Here is a 16828-nt window from a genome sequence, read left to right on the forward strand (position 1 = left end):
TTTTTTTTTTTTTTTTTTTTTTTTTTTTTTTTTTTTTTTGCTTGTTTTACACTTCCTGCTGGATTTAGATGGATCTGAGTTTGTAGGTGCTCCATCCTGGCTAAAACAAAAGAGATCTGTGGATGAGAATGGTGATGATGATGACATGAAGATTGCTCTGCTTACTATCCTGAGCACTTCATATGTGCTGACTCCTTAGTCTTCAGTGACTCAAACTGTATCGTTTTCACTTTGCAGAGCAGAAAATAAGATCATTCATACAACTCACACAGTGACTGACAGAGCCACAATTTGTGCCCAGAGTCCGCACTCATGACTATTTCTTGGCATGTATTGTCCAACATAACGTGGCTTGCTAATTAAGTGCTTTTCCTGATGAATCCACTATGCAAGTCAACTTGGAAGCATAGTGTTTCAGAATACCAGCGTTCTTTCAGTGAGTATTGCTGGCAGGTGGGAAAATGTGAAACATAGCTTTCATGATCTGATGTATAAATAGGATCCATTCTTATTTGCCTCAAGAATATTCTTTAAACACTCTTTTAAAAATATACTTTTGCACTCTCTTTCAGCACATACTAAAGGCTGAGTAGGAAAAAAGAGATCTCTGAGGATCTTTTCCGACGTTTGACTCTTTTGTTGTTAGTTCTGAAGAGGTGGTGGCAAGTGACTGCTGCAATGCAAACAGTTATCATTACTGAGCACTGATTACATAATAAGCATTGTACCCCTATTTCACCAGCTTCCTCTCCTGTTAAGCTTGGGATCTAAAATATCTCCCAGAGGCTCACTGTGTTGAAGACTTGCTTGTCAGCTGATGACCTTTGGGGAAGTGATTGATCGTAGGGGTTCTCTCACCCTTTCTACTTCCTTCCTGGCTGCCGTGAAGTGACCAGCTCTTCTCTATGTGGTCTTCTGCCGTGATGTTTCTGCCTTGCTTGGTACTGCTATAAATGCCTTGGGCCCAGCTGACCGTAGATTGAAACTGACCCAAAATAAACCTTTTCTCTTTAAGCCGTTTTTCTCAGGTATTTTGTCACAGTGATGGAAAGCTGACTGACACTTCTCCCTGACTTTGATCTGACTGATACAATTTTCCCACTTCTGAGCAAAAATACAGGACACCAGCAACTTAAAGTAGGAGATATTTATTTTAGCTCAGTTTAAGAGGTTTTGGTCCATGGTTTTCTGGCTCCAAGGCTGAAACATCAAGGCAGAAGGGAGTGGTGAAACAAAACTGCTCACCTCAGGCAGCCAGGAAGCAGAACGCAGGAAAGAGCACACTCCAAAGTCACTTTCTTGTCCCTGAGCATGATCTGCACACCTGCAACATGAAAGTGAATAGGTTTACTTTGCTCACATTTTCAATCTATGGCCAAATGTCTCCAGGGCAGAAACATAGTGGAAGAAAATATTAAATCATGGTGTCCATGAAACAGAGAGAGAAGGGAGGAGCTGGGGAAAATATACACATCCAGGTCACACTCTGAGTGACTCATCTCTAACCATGCCCCACCTCCTAACAGCAAGGCAGCTATAGTATTCCCATGATCCAATCACCCCTGCACACTTGACTATTTTGGGGAATATTCTAGATCTGCAGCTATCCCACAGAAAATTCATGTCCATCTCGTGATGGAAAATGCATTTAGTCCATCTCTAAGAGTCATCAAAGTTTTAACAGTTCCAGCACTGTTAAAAAGTCCAAGTCCAAAGTCTCCTCTGAGACTCAGGCAAACTCCTAGTTGTGAGTCCCTGTAAAAATATAAAAGAAAGTTAAATATTTTTTTTAAATACACAATGGCACAGAGTAAACATTCCAAAAGGGATGAATAGAGGGATAGAAAGAAACACGACCAAAGCAAGACCAAAGCTTAGCAGAGTTAACATTAAATCCTGTAGTTCTATGCCCGGCACCTGGGGCAAGCTGTGGTGAGATGTGAGCTCCAAAAGGCTTGGGTGGCCTCACCCCTGTGGCATCACCAGTGGCAGCCCTCATGCTCTGACTCTTGGGTTGACTCTGCTCACTGCCTTCAGCTTTTCTTAGCAGACATTCTATGTTCCTGCCATCTCCAGCTACGCTTTCAGCTTTACTCTCACAGCTTCACACACTGCCCTGCTAGGGGCACCCTGCCTGGCCTACCAGACCTCCTTCTGATATCTGGTTGGAAGCCTCTGTGACCTCACAACTCTTGCATTCTGCATGCCTGAGAAACCAGCCTCATATGGATGATGCCAAAGTATGTCACCAACTTTCATTACACACTCAGATCTCAGATTGCTGCTTCAAGTGCCTAGATGGCTGAGCACTGTGAAACAAACCTGGGGTGCCAATTCCCTGGGCAACCTTTCTCAAACAGCGTACCCTGGGGCTCTCTTCTTAAAGCAAAATCTTTTAAAGTTTACTTTTATCCTTTTATACCCTTGAGCTTAGGAAGGGTAGGGTCTCATTGATTCCTGAGATGCCCTAAATGCATCTGTGATAGTTAACTGGTTGTGAAAACATGAGTAAGAAACACCCAGTTAAATTGGCTCAGCATAGTTCTAGATGGGGAAGACCCACCCTAAGGAGGATTGTCACCAGAATGGTATAAAAGGGAAATGAAGAAGGAAGGATTGATGATTGCTTCTGTTTCTTTGGAAGAGTTCCAGTCTTTGCTTCCATTTTGGATGTTATCTCCTGGCTTCCAGCACAGACCCGTCAGCTTTCCATTGCAGACTCTTTGGCCTCCTGATACAGACTCACACAGGACACTACACTGAGCTCCAGTCCTTTGACTGTATCCTTTGGATCTCCAGAAGGCAGATAGACATTTTGCATGCTTCTACATCTGACTCTGTGGGTGGCCAGTGTAAGAAAATCTTGTAAACTCTTACATATGTGTATATCTTGCATTAAATGTTTCTCTACTAAGCACTGACTGATAGAGCATCTTTCCTATTATCTTGATGAAAAATATTTAGCTTCTTTTTAAGGGTTATCTTTTTAGCCTCTATTCTGTCCTTTGCTCCAACTTTGTTCCTTTCTGGGAAAATGGAAAACTTTTTAACTGGGCTTTTTGCTCCCGATTCTCACTGTACCTGAAAGCAGCAAGAAGTACTCATGCAACAGCTGCTACCTTGAAGTTTCTTCATCAGATTAATTGGTCCATTCCCCTTATTCTCAGTCTTCCACAGATCTCAGGATGTGGGGAAAATATAGACAATTTTTTGACAAAGTATAACACAAATGGCTATTAGCCCAACTGCCAATGGTGTCCTGTAACCAACTGAAATATCCTGAACTTGTTCTTTACTATCTGCATTTCTTTTAGCATTCTTTTGATCTCTGAACAGAAGCTCTCATTAAGATTAGCTTACAGCATTGTAGGGCCTCTCTAGCAAGCATGTTCGAATCCTTCTAAATTTTTCTTGCACAACAAAAGTTTCTGAATTACATGGTCAGGGATAGTCATGGCAACAACCCAACTCTCAGTATCAAAATCTGTCTTAGTCACTTTCTTGTCCTTGAGACACAATATCTGACACCTGCAATTTAAAGAATGAGAAGTTATTTTATCCATGGTCGCCAAGCTCCAAGGTAGAGCTGGCATGGCAGAGGGTCCTAGAGAGGGAAAGCTGTTTTTAATCATGGTGGCAAGGAAACAGAGAGAAGGGAAGAGCTTGGGACAAGAATACACCCTTTCCGATTATACTCTCAGTGACTCACCTCTAACCAGGCCCTGTGTCCAAAGAGCAAGTCAACTATGGTGCCCCTATGATCTATTTGCCCTTTGTACGTATGAGAATTTTGGGAGACATTCTAGATCCAAACCCTGTGGAGAAGTTTACTTTAGCTTATAGTTTGAAAGGTTTGTGTCTACAGCTAGCTGACTCCAAGGCCAAAACATCAAGGCAGAAGGGCATAGAGGAGCAAAGCTGCTCACCTCATGGCAGCCAGGAAGCAGTGCACAAGCAGAGTATTAGTGAGAAATGCATACCCTTAAGGGGACACCACCTGTTCTCTGTCCTCCAGGGGGCCCCATGTCCTAACAGCATATTCAGGTATGAACATCAGTGGATTACACCACTGAAGACGATCGCTTCTGCATAATCCAATCACTTCTCCAGGAGACTCTAAATCTGGTCATGTTGGCAGTTAAGCTTAATCATTACAGACAGGTGTTATAACCCCAATTTTATATATGAAATGACCAAGGCACAAGTTAAATTATTTTCTTTCTCAAAACAAGCAAGTGGTAATCTTTGTATTTTAATTTGGGTCAGCAAGACTTCTCTTGCTCTTAACCCCTACTGTAGACATGGAAGCACTTAGTGACATTTATCTGGATCAGAATGTGGAAACTGCTACTTAATTCTCTACTGAAATCAAGGGGTTTGCAATCCTTTGTAGTGTATCAGCTGGGCTGGGCTGAACTGCTTTTTCCACAATTTACATTTTATATATGTCTGATGATAGGGGAACCACAAAGAAAATTCCTTGGAAATTTGGAGGACAGAAGGGAAGCAAGAGCCATCTTTTAGCTTACACATTGCTGTTGATGGGTTGAGTCACTTTGTGGTTGGTGTGAAGCAGCAACTGAGTCTACAATTGCTCTATTTTCCTTGGTTCCTCCTTCCATTTCTTTGATTCTTGGGCCAGATTTATGTTTAGTTTTGTAACAAAGTGCCCTGACTTTTGTACAGCACTGAGACCAGTCACAGGTTTCCTTCTACCTCTGGGTGATTCCAGCTTATGCCTATGGTTTCCAGCCTATTCTTGATATCCTTTATGTCCCTCTTCTCTTTATGATTGCCTGCCTGAAGATATCAGGCTGTTGCAATCAGACGCGGAGACAACTTTACTGAGACTGCTTATCCAGCTCCCACAAGGATAATTCCCTGCAACAACCCCTATGTGCTCTGCTCCTTTGGTTGGATCTTGATTGATATGGTCCCGAAGGTCGTCTCTACCATCTCTACATGGTTCATACCTCAGCATCAAGACTACTATTTAAGGTATAGTGCTTCACTTTCTGTAATAATGTTATTTGACTCTTGCCTATGAGATAAACAAGGTAGACACCCTGTCTCATTGTATAGAAGAGGAAGCTAGGAAGGTCCTGTGAGGTTTGATGACTTGGTAACACAGAATTAGGATCTAGTCCATTGGATTTCAGTTAGGTAGCTTCAATTTATTCTGAAATTCAATAGCATGACTCTCTAAACTCATTTACATGCAAGTGGATGTTGAATCTTCAGGCCAAGGTCAACCTTCTTTGTGTATAGTTTCAGTTGAAATTACTCAATGGAAATGAAATATAATGAAGCTTGATTTTGCATATCTTTCTCTTTGTGCTTGAAAATACCTCTTTAGTGTTTGCTTCAGGGTTCATTCATAATATGATTCCCATTTTGTTGTCTTGTGCAGTCCAACATGTTAGTCTCTGGTACGAGGGGTCCTCATTTTGTGCTTGTCATACTGACCAGTCATTTTGGAAGAAGCGGACCAATGTGAAGAAAGTCAACATAAAAATCTTTTGGTGGCTCATAATTTAGAGTTGACTTATTTACCTAAGAATGACAAAAAATACATAAGACCAGCCCCAGCAAATCAGCAACTTAGAAAGACACTCTCAGAAAGGGTAGGAGGATCCTGGAGATGGAGCTCAGTGCAAAGACCCTTGGTTCAATCCTCAATAACACACACATGCATGCACACACACACAGCTATAATGAGAGGGAATGATGTAGGTGCAAAAGCCTCCCTCATGGGGCTGCAGAAACCATCCTCACTACTCACAGAAAGTCCCAATCACCTGTTTCTGGGAGAAAGTGAACAGGAAAAGAATGGGTGAAGCCACATTGAAGTTCTGGTGGGAAGAAAGAGAAGAAGAGGAGGGATATTTTAAACAGCCTTCAAGCTTAAACTATTCAGTAGATCATTCACTGATAACAGTCCTCCTTGAAGTTTTAAAAATGGAAATGAGAGTGATATGGGGTCAGGACCACTGTGAGTGTGATTTGCCCTAGCACTGATCCTTTAGCCTTGACTTAACTCTCCCAAGTTAGAGTCAAATGCAAATGAATTGAAAAATAGGCTAAAGCAATGATTTTGAAAATGTGGGATCTAGCTCTCTTTGCCTCCTTGGTTCTGTTCCCTCCTCCTCTTTTCCCCTTGTTTGCTCAGCCGTCTTTGGGAGATGCAGGTCCTGCCACATGACCTCAGCCATCACACACCCTGACCTTGAGTCAGAGTCCAGCTTAGATAGCCTGGTGGTTCTCATTTATTAGCAATGACAGTTTTCTAGTGCTGGTATAAAGCTTATCTGCTTAAGTTATTTCTCAATATCAAGTCACAGTAGAAAAACAGAAATCCCCCTGCCTAACACAGGTAGGATTACACTTGGGAAAGTTGATGACTTAAGCAAAGATTTTCCACCTACAGCAAAGTGATTGATAGCTTATCCATCTGTACATAAAACGAGCATTTAAATCCTGGTGTGAGAGGGTCTTATCACCTGCAGCTTCCAAATAACTGCATATTTTCCCCCAAAGTAAAATGTGAAAGAATGACAATGACTTCTCAGTTAGCTTTTTATTTTTCTCCTGTTCATAACCTGTAGAGCTTCTCACCTGTTTCTTTGATTGTTCTTCGTGGCTCTGTGTGGCAGGCCGCTCAGAGGGTCGCCAGATTTGATTTGTGGCTTGCTGTCCTGTTGTCTTTCACAGGTGGTGAAAGACATCTTCCCCTGCTGCTGGCATAAGTGTCAATTTATCATCATGCAGATCTAGTGATACAGCTAGAAACAGTGGTTTTGTTTTTCACTTTTACTTTGGAATACCAGGAGAGTGTGTTTGAAGCAAATGAAATGAAAATGTGTTCGTTTTACCATTTCTTGTTAAGTTATTTTGTAATTTGATCCATACTTGAGTATCCCAAATTGCTTTCTTGTTAACACAAGTTTTAAAAATGCTATGCATATATTCCTTAAGATATAATCATATACGTTTGCACACATAACTCACATATAGACTCTTCAACCATTCTTTTAAGTGTCTGAAGAATAGTTAGTGTGCTATTTGAGTTACACTGCCTCCTAAACCGTGACAGCTTCTAACAAATGCTCCTTTCTCCTTTGGCTCCTGATGTTCATGTTCTGCACAGAAGCCAGAGCAGTTATAAAAAGGAATTCAGGGGCCAAGGATTTAGCTCAGTGGTTCCACCACCTGCCTCACAAGCTCAAACACCTGAGTTCCTTCCCCTGTAACAACAACAAAAAAAAAAGAATTCAGATCACATCACTCTCCTGCTATCCTGCTATCACTGTCTGGTGATGTTCTACCACAATATGACAGAATCCAAAGGTCTTACTTACCTGGTCTCTACTGTCCCATGTGACCGGGCTCCTGTCTTCCCTATTTCTGGATCAAGATCCTGCCTCAGGACCCCTTCAGCTTGCTCTTTCCTCTGCCTGAACCTCTTCTCCCCCGCGTCTTAATGTGGATAACATTTTGTATTAATTCAGGTTTTATCCTCAAATATTTCACAAGCACTTACCTCTCTAATCATCTTGGCCAAAGCAGCTTCCCCACCTGCACTCTTTTTTTCCCCCCACTAAGTTTATTGGTACATTTAAAGCAAACAATACAGTCATATTCATCATTGGGATCTTGTACCTTCACATGAAATGTCTTGGTTCTCATTTTTTCCCCATTCCCCTGCCCTCCCTTCACCCCCTTCATCCTTCCCTACTTACAAAGACTTTGTTTCCATTTTTTCATTTTTTCTTTTCCCTTATTTCCTTTCCCCTCTTCATCTATTACTTCACATTATTGTGTTTCTAGAAGTTACTGCTGACTGAAATAACCTGATATGCATTTGTAAAGCTGTTTATTGAGTGGCACCCCACAGGAATGCAAGCTCTGTCACTTATCCATCACTGCACTGTACCACAGGATTGAAAAATTTAAGGCATAGTCTAAGTGCTCAGAGAATTATTTGGCAAATGTTCAAATAAATGGATTTTTTAAAATTTTAAAGGCACTTTGTGTAAATTTGATGATTTGGCTCCAGCTTTTTTTTTTTTTTAATTTTGAAAAACTTTAATCCTAATTCCCAGTGCTGATTTGTACTTGAACAATCATAGAAACTTTTAGCTGGAAATATTGTTCATTTACCATTGCAAGCAGGCATTCCCTCAGCAATGAGTCATCTAGCTTTGATTAAAATATTTCCAGTGTTGAAAAGCTCATTCCTTATTTGTGCAGCATGTTCTAATGTTAGACAACTCTATTGTGTTTCCTTAAAATAGACTAAAATCTTCTTCCCAATATGCTGAATCTTAGGATTAGTTCTGTCCTAAGGCTTTATTCAAGGTAAACCTTCCTTCTCTTCTACATAGAAGTACAATTTTGATTCCATATTTGTTAGCTAAATTTCTTTTGTAAGCTCAGCTATTTCATACATGAAAAACATTTTTTGGGGGTACTGGGGATTGAACTCAGGATCGATCCTGTGCTTGTGAGGCAGGCATGGCACCACTGAGCTAAATCCCTGGCCCTCTTACATGACATTTTAATGAGACCTTTCTTTGTTGTAATTATAAAAGTTTGTTTCCTTGACGTCTTTCTGAATGATTTTTCTTCCTTCCTTCCTTTCTTTCTTTTCTTCCTTTCTTTTTCTCTTTCCTTCTCCCTCTTTTTCCCTTCCTTACCTCCCTCCTTCCCTTCTGCTCCCCTCCACTTGCTCCTTTCCTCTCCTCCCTCTTTCATAATACTCTTATTAAATTCTGCTACTCAAAGTAGAAACAATATAAAGTTATGTGAGTATAGAAGTAAAACAAAATTAAAAGTCAGAAAAATTATAAAGAAGTTGAACATTAAGAACATTTCTTAGAAAAGAATAGTCAGTATTCTTTTTTCAATTTATTCCTTCTTTTAATCATGTTGGTGCTTTTCTGAATACAGATTTGAGGGAAAGGAATCATAAGAAGGTCACCAAAGCTCTCCTTTACCTCAATGAATAAAGATGAGCTTTGAGGTGAGACTTGTGGACCTTGGTTAGCCTTCTCTCTGAGAGAAACAGCTTCTTTGATTGTATGGTTCTGCCACATTTTCAACCCCAGATTCCAACAGATATGAATTATTTTCCAACAATGAAGATTGTCCAAAGGACCACACCTTACTTCTTGGTTCCCTCTTAACGTCTGTAACAATACAGTATAAAAACTGGGTTCATAATAAAAACAAAGTTTTGATTCTCCATCAGACAGAAAGGCAACCAAATACATAATCTTTCTTCTTTGAATTTCTCTGAAAGTGCTCTGGCTTGTGCACTTTGGATGGCATGTGAATCACTTGGTCACGGTGAAATGACTTGAATGGTTGCCAAGAAGCCATCAAAGTCAAAGTAAACAAAACAAAACACTTTAAAAAAGTAGGCCAAGGAAGATTTTTTTTTCTCTCTTCCAAGTGACCATGTTCCTTAAAATCTATTTCTGAATAGCCAGTTCTTTTTTGAAAACTAAATAAAATCCATGTGATGCTATTCTCTTGAGTAGTAGTGATTATTTCATAGGAAGATTGAGGCCCTTAATGGATGAGTAGTTCTCTATAAGCAGTGTTTTCCTGATCTTATAGTGATTGATCTTCTTCAGGCCCATGGTTTGGGAAATCCTTTGCTCTTTGCAGTGGACAGAGAGAAACAGGATGGCTTTACAAGCCCAAGATGATCATGATACCCACAGATGTATTTTCAGTCACTGAAGTTCTCACTGCCAACCTCATAATCAAGGCATGACATTGGACAGCAGTCTTTAGTTATACACACACCTCCTAGCTAGCCTCTTGGACTTGGACAAATGACTTCTTCTCTTGTCCAAAGCTGCTCTTAATCTCTACTTTAATCAGAAAATTTTATAGGGGATGTAATGGCAGATTGAATCTGAGAGGGGGGGGAGGATTTACCAAGTGATGATTCTGAGCATGTCATTTGACTAGTTTAATTAGCAGACCACTTTTCATCTCTACTAGTGATTACTTGTGGATATGATTGGCAGCTAGCATAGAACCCAGTCTTCACAAGGTTGGAAGTTTCAAGTATATTTAAAATTTTAAAAAATCTCCACAGTTATTCATTTAGGTACAATTGCAAGAGAAGAAATATTTTAATACCAGTCTCATCACTGACTTCTAGACATTTCTAGAGCCTTGTGAAAGGTTGCAGAAGGATAATTTAATTATTTTTAGTTTCTTTGGATGGACATGGTGGTTGCTGTGGACAAGGAGATGTTTCCCACAAATTGTCCTTGGTGGAGTGAAGGAACGTAGGAGCAGTCTGTAAGGAGGATAAACGAGGCAACACTGATGCCGCCTGAATCTAAATATGTCGAACAGACTGGAGCCAGAGTAGAAGGAGATGAGCTAGGAGATTATTAGAGTCCAAGGGAATTATTGTATCATCTCCTTAATAGCACTCCAGCCAGAGCAGATTTGGTAATATGTGGCCCATCTTCCTCACAACTGGAGAAAATTATTCCTAGATCTATGAGGTAGAGCTGGCAAATATAAGTTGGAGATTTTTTATTTTTCATTTCTGGGATGTCAACCACTTAGTTTAACAACCTAAAGCTCCTAAAGGCAATGTAAGAAATCAAAGTAGATACACACATGTTAGAAATTAAATATCTTTGCTAGAGAGAATGGACTTCCCCAGCAGATTCTTCTATTATTATTTCCTATGTAGAATTCATTTTCTTCCAAAATGTTCTTGAAGAATCTCTATAGAGGGAGAAAGCTACATGGGTAATAAAAGATGCATGCATTGTGGAATCAGTATTCTAAGGTCAAGATCTTCAAACTTCAGTCTTTATCTAAATATTAAAGAGATAGTATAGTCTTTGGCGAGCAATTCAATAAAGCTTTGTGTCCATCTTAGAGATAATAGACTGGAAAGCACGTAACAGTGTGAAAACAGAAATAAACTTTTCATTGTGTGCTTTTTCCTCCCAGGACCATTGAGACCACTGATAATGTGAGTGTGCTTGTGAGAGAAAGACAGAGGGGGAGATCTCACAGCTTTTGTCTTCCTCTGGCTGCAAAATGGCAGAACCTGGTGGGCGTTCCCCTGTTTTTGTCCTCAGTTCTTCTCTCAGAGTTCAGGTAGTCCTGTGTTTCTTGGGTTATGGTCTGTCCTTTGTCCATGTGGCTACCTGGGTGTCTCTGTTCGTTTGTATGTCCTAGATGAAGGAGGTGTGGCTCCAAATCCCAACTCTGTCACTTACACATTGTGCAGGGTTAAGGCTGTCATTTTTCTTGGTCCAACGTCAGCCAGGAAAACCAAGCCCAGGGGAAAATTGCGTGCATCATATTTTAATGGGAGGCGTGGTCCCAAAGAGGCAACAGTGAACGAATGTGAGGGCGAGGCAGCACCGGAGGAAGAGGAATAGACAGGGGTGTGTCCCCAAGCTGGCCGCGGGACCAGTGATGGGAATCACTGTGCCTCAGATCAGTCTGTCCAGGGCAGTAATGGTGACCGGTTTAGAGCTTTCAGTGACACAAACAGCCCACCATGGCATGAGTGCCATAGGATTGCCACCACTGGTCTAGGGAGGAGGACAGAAGGATTTATCTAGCCACTGCCATATTCCACTTGTCAAAATTTGTACCCTGACTCTCCTCCATTCTGGGCTTCAAGACCTGGTCCTCCTACAGCCCCTGTGGAAAACTGAACCCAAGTGAGTGGCTTCTTCACAGCAAGAGCCATGGCATGCAGGTCACACACACGGCAAGTGGGAATGAGCCAGGGCCCTTCTGGCTGCCTTTCCTACATGGTGCACAGCCAGGATGAACCAGTACCCCTGCAGACACCCAGTGATTTTGTGGTGCAACACACACACACACACACACACACACACACACACGGACTAAAAGCCTTTGGCAAGAGGCGGAGACTGTAGGCACGAGGATGAGGTGTGAGGAAAGAAGATTCTGGTCATATCCACAAACTGCACCAGGTTTGAGGAGCAGCTGCTGTTGCATACCTTGCTGGCTTGGATGCAGGAAGCAAACTTCTGCCATGAAGTTAGAGATGCACCTTCCTTCGGCAAGGACCAAGTCCTCCTATTGTGGCGTCAATGTGCTTGTGCTAGGCACCCTTCCTGAAGGGTCATCATTAACTGGAAATGCCAGCCGGGTGAATCCAGGAAGGGCTGGGATAAAGCTGGACCTGGCACATTGCTCATCCTTTCTAGACCTCGGTTTCTTTATGAGTAGGAAGCCATAGCTATTGCTCTCTTCCCCATTGCATACCTCCCCTTAGCAGCATTCTGTTTCCAGCTGAGTGCCTTGCCCAGTGTAAGGTGTGGAAACTTGGGTCTCTCACTCTTGGAATCGCCTCTTTCACCAGGCTTTCTAAATTGCTTCACTGTAAATATTCAAGAATCACAAAATCCCATCCTCTTATATCATGCCTTCTTTGACAGTGGGGCACTACTCTTCCATATTTCTCACATTCAAGCAAAATTTATGAGCGCATTGCTTAGGTTCTCCTACTGGCTTTGTTTGTGGCACTGGCAATGATGGCACTTGGAATGATCTTCTGAACTATCGTGAAGAGTGATACTGCCAGTATTAGCTCATGGAAACCAGAGAATGTTTAGTGACTCTTAATCGTGGCAGCAGGGTTCTCTACATAGGGGGAAAGTTAACACAGTTTCTGGTTGTTACAATAAGGAGACAGGAACACTTTTCACTGCTACTGTTTTTCTTTTTTTCTATTTGCTGCTATTCATGAATGGCTCCTTATTTCCTCTGACCCTTTTGCAATGAGAGGGATGTGTTTTTGCTTAATTTCATGGTGGAAGGCTCCTTAGAAAAAGAACAAGATACCCTGGAATAGAAAAATAATATACTTCATAGTCTTCACCTCCTAATCCATAGGGACTTGGACTCAACAAATTTGGGTTTAGTTTGGCTCTAGGGGACTAGAAGCAGGTAAAGAGAGGAAGAAGTTACCAGCTGAGGGCCCCAGAGTGAGAATAGTCAGAGGGTAATTCTGATCTACCATCTCAGGGAGTTTGGAGACTTAACAAACTAGCACACTCAAATGCTGCCCCTTGAATTCTAGGGCCACCTTTAGGTTGGTGATTGGAAGGCAAAGTCAAGAGTTAGGAACTGGGTGCACCAGAGTGATGTCAGGTCAGAAGCAACAGAAGAAAGGACAATGGTAGGACTGAGGCTGGAGTGTGGACCTTGCCTTTAATTGGTCATCAGCTGGAGGAAGTCAGCATGTGGGGGTGATGAAATAGATTAAAGAACAGCACGGGTGCGCAGGTCAGATGTACAGGCAGATTGGCCACATGGAAGGGACCCGTTGACAAGGGACACACCTGCTCTCAGATCTCTAGCTGTGCACAACGCTAAAGTGGGCAGTGTACACAGCCAGGTGGGTCAAGGAGATCGATGGCAGCAGGTGAATTTTCTCTCTCGCCTTAGCTTCTGCCCTGTTGGTTGACATGCCCATTTCATACTTGTGACTTCACACTTATTACCCAGTCTGTACACACACCTTGGCCTGTTCTCTCCATAGGCAAAAAGCCAAAGAACCCTTGTTTCACACCCTATTTCAGAGAATTTCATGCTCCCTTGGGTAGGGAACCTCCTTTTCTTGTTTCCAGTACGGTAATTTTTCAGCTCAAAGCCTGGGTAGGGAAGTGCTATTTGGTTAACGTCAGATTTGCTCTGAACCTTGCCAGCTTCGATGTCTGTGTTGTGGAAACTGCAGCTCTTCCCATGGTTTAGGTATTTCACATTTACACATTACATTCAGAAAGCCAGAGTTCAGGCTCATGGAAAAAATAGCTAAATTGATGACTAATTTCACATCAGAAGCTTCCAACCAGAGAAGTAGTGTGCTACACCCTACCTCTGGCTCCCACCCTTTGCTTGGAGGGAGAAAATTTTCTAGTGTCTCTGAGAGACGGTGAAGGAGTTGCAGAATGGAGGTGCAGCTGCAGGAACCCGTGTGGATCACAATCCACTCAGAACCCGGGCAGCTTGACGTTACCACGCACAGGGGACTGCAGGCTAAGGTGGCAGAGTGACAGCCACGTGTCAAACCTAAGAGGATTGTATAGGAGAAGAATAGGATTTTTCCCCTTGACATATCCTTATTAGAAGGTCACAACCCGTTTTTCTTATTGTCCATATTTTTATTTTTACAGCATAAGGAATAATTTCTATCTCACTCTCCCCTAACCCTTTGCCAGAACATATCGAAATGTCCATTTTCAAAATGAAAGGCTTTTGTTTTCTTGGCTGAATATCAAGATTTTTCCAGATTGTCAACTCTGTAAGAGGGGAGAAGCATAAAGCCCAGCTGTAGAAGCCCAGAAGTGATCTAACATGATCCAGGTGTTTCTAGTTTTCTTAGGAAAGAAGGCGAATCTACATGTAATGCCTGATCGACTGTGTCTGGAAGACACTGCCTGATAACATTAGGGGCTGATCACAGTTTTGATAGTGGGTTATGAGTAAGCACGCAGTACGCAATAGCTATGTCTGATTTGTCAAAATTGGTTTTGTAGTGCTATCATGAAAGTTGGTGACCTTGCATTTATCTTACTTGCATCTTGTTCCATGCACATAAAAAGGATTTTAAAGCAGTAAACTTGTAAAGATAACATGGTGGTACAGAAAATGCAGGGAGAGAATGCAGAAGAGAAATGGATTTAGCCTCGGTTCTACCACTTGGACAAGTCTTCCATCTCTGTGATTCTTATTTTTTGTAAACCCATAAAATAAAGTACAGGAATGTCTGCTTTTAATGCCTTACCATAAAATTAAAGCATAGGAATGTCTGCTCTTAATGCTGTACCATAAAATTAAAGCATTGTGTTGAGACAGATTGATTTATATGATAACATGAGCAAAGCTAGAGATACATGTGCATTTAGTGTCTGCAGACTGGCCTGTTGAGTCTGCAGTAACATTCTGACCCACCAGCCATTGACTGGATATAGTCTACCGTATTTTTAGGTTGTATTGTTTCATGAGTTAAAACTGAACTAGTTTGGCAGAATAAAGCAATTTCCTAGAATCAGTGCCAAGCCACCTGCCAAAATCACATCCACTCTCAAATGCCACCTACTTCTCAAAGCACTGCCACATCTTTTTTTTTTTTTGTACCAGGGATCGAACTCCCATCCTTATGAGGCAGGCAGTGGAGCCACTGAGCTAAATCCCCAGCCCCACCACCACATCTTTGAAGCTGGAACAACTTCCTAGGGCTTTTTACCTGGAGCAACTCTCTCTCAGACCCTGTGCTTTCCCAGCGCTGATCATTGCTGTGGTTGCTTGTGTGTGAAGTGACCAACTATGGATAATGGCCAACCTGGGAATATGTCTGTCTTCACTCAAGGATGGGACCTAGTTTCATTTGGTTTTGTTTCTTCTGTAGAGCAAGCATGGGAGGGCCAAATGGTGGGGACTGGGAGGAGCGTCTGGTTTTGATGGAGGATGGCACAGGGAAAGGAAATGGAGGAAGAGTCAGAGAACTGGGTTTAGTGCATGTTTTGCTACTGTATTGTTGTAAATGACCTCGGATGGGACACTGAATTCCCCGGGACTTTGTTACCTCCTCATTTTAAGCAGGCAACAGGATGAACTGGTTTTTAGACTCCCGGAAACATTGTTACCAATGTTTCCTGTTTTATGCTATCTTCATCTAAAGTGCTAAGAAGAATGTCAAGTATCCCAGAGAATATTCGAAAATGAGTATCACTTATGTGAGTGATTCCAAGGTAATGAGCATCTATTCTATTTTGAGTGTTAAGGATGGAAAGGATTATTTTATATCAACATGGATTTCAGAATAAGGAATTTATTAAAATGTAACTGTGCCTGAGGTCTCAAAAGATGATTTAAAATAAAAACTCCCACATGAGAAATAATTCACTTAGACTATTACAGAAATTGCAAAGCACATTATATGAAAGAAAAATATAGATTCCAATTTTTAGTCTTTGAATTTTGGTGATTATTATTATTATTTAAATTTCATTACATTCTTTCTTCATATTTTCATATCAGAATAGTTTGGAATTATCCTTGAAGAGAAATACCTTTAAAATAGTACTATATGAAATGTATTTGGATTATGTAAAAGGCTAGAGCTATTTCACATGTGTTGAGTTCATTTCAGTCCAAGTGGCAGAGCCTTCTCTTGTGGAGTTAGAGCAGCGTTGGCGGGTACCTAATTGTACTCTTTGAGTAGGGCGGTCAGCACCAGGTTATTTTAGGACTGGTCCTTTGTAAGTTTTTAAGACCATTATGATAGGATTTCACATGATGTTGGCTTACACACGCATAAACATTTCAGCTCTCTTTGGATGGGTGATAACACATCTGCAAGCATGCATTCAGTAACCCAGTCAACTCTGCAGTTATTTGTATTGATTGACTTTCCTCCTATCTTCTTGGGGACCAAGAAAGAAGCTCAATAATTTTCAAGGTGAGGCTCTTTTTTCTTGTCTCTTAAGTGCAGTGGAATACTTACCAGATGAAGTCACCTCTTCAATATACGAACTATTTCCATTGTCCAGTTGTTCAAGTAAACGTAAAGCAGAGTGTCTTTGACAGCCTTGTTAATGTAATGCTTTTGTTTTTTCTGTGCTAGTAGTTCAGGTATAATTGAGGTCTAGTGTTGAACTTTCAATGTTCTTAAGACTTGAAAAAGCTTGATGAAGCGTGCACTGCAGCATAACCTCTCAATTATTCACACATTTATATGACTGTAATCACCAAGGCCTCTTGTTGTAAACATTATGAACACTTTTATAACCAGACA

General features: G+C 41.3%; 2 long non-coding RNA genes across 5 annotated transcripts in view; one reads left to right on the top strand and one right to left on the bottom strand.

Moving 5' to 3' along the window:
• Positions 1–16828, top strand: part of LOC104867965 — a 338035-nt gene that overhangs the window by 268115 nt on the left and 53092 nt on the right. The window lies entirely within an intron of this gene.
• LOC104867964 lies at positions 424–2176 on the bottom strand. The gene is made up of 3 exons (XR_781916.1): positions 1918–2176; positions 1246–1324; positions 424–673 (listed from the first exon to the last, which is right to left on the bottom strand). It is a non-coding gene; the product is annotated as an uncharacterized LOC104867964 (long non-coding RNA).

This window comes from Fukomys damarensis, unplaced genomic scaffold (assembly GCF_012274545.1).
Source record: "Fukomys damarensis isolate Sample0158 unplaced genomic scaffold, DMR_v1.0_HiC HiC_scaffold_17, whole genome shotgun sequence".
Taxonomy (NCBI): domain Eukaryota; kingdom Metazoa; phylum Chordata; class Mammalia; order Rodentia; family Bathyergidae; genus Fukomys; species Fukomys damarensis.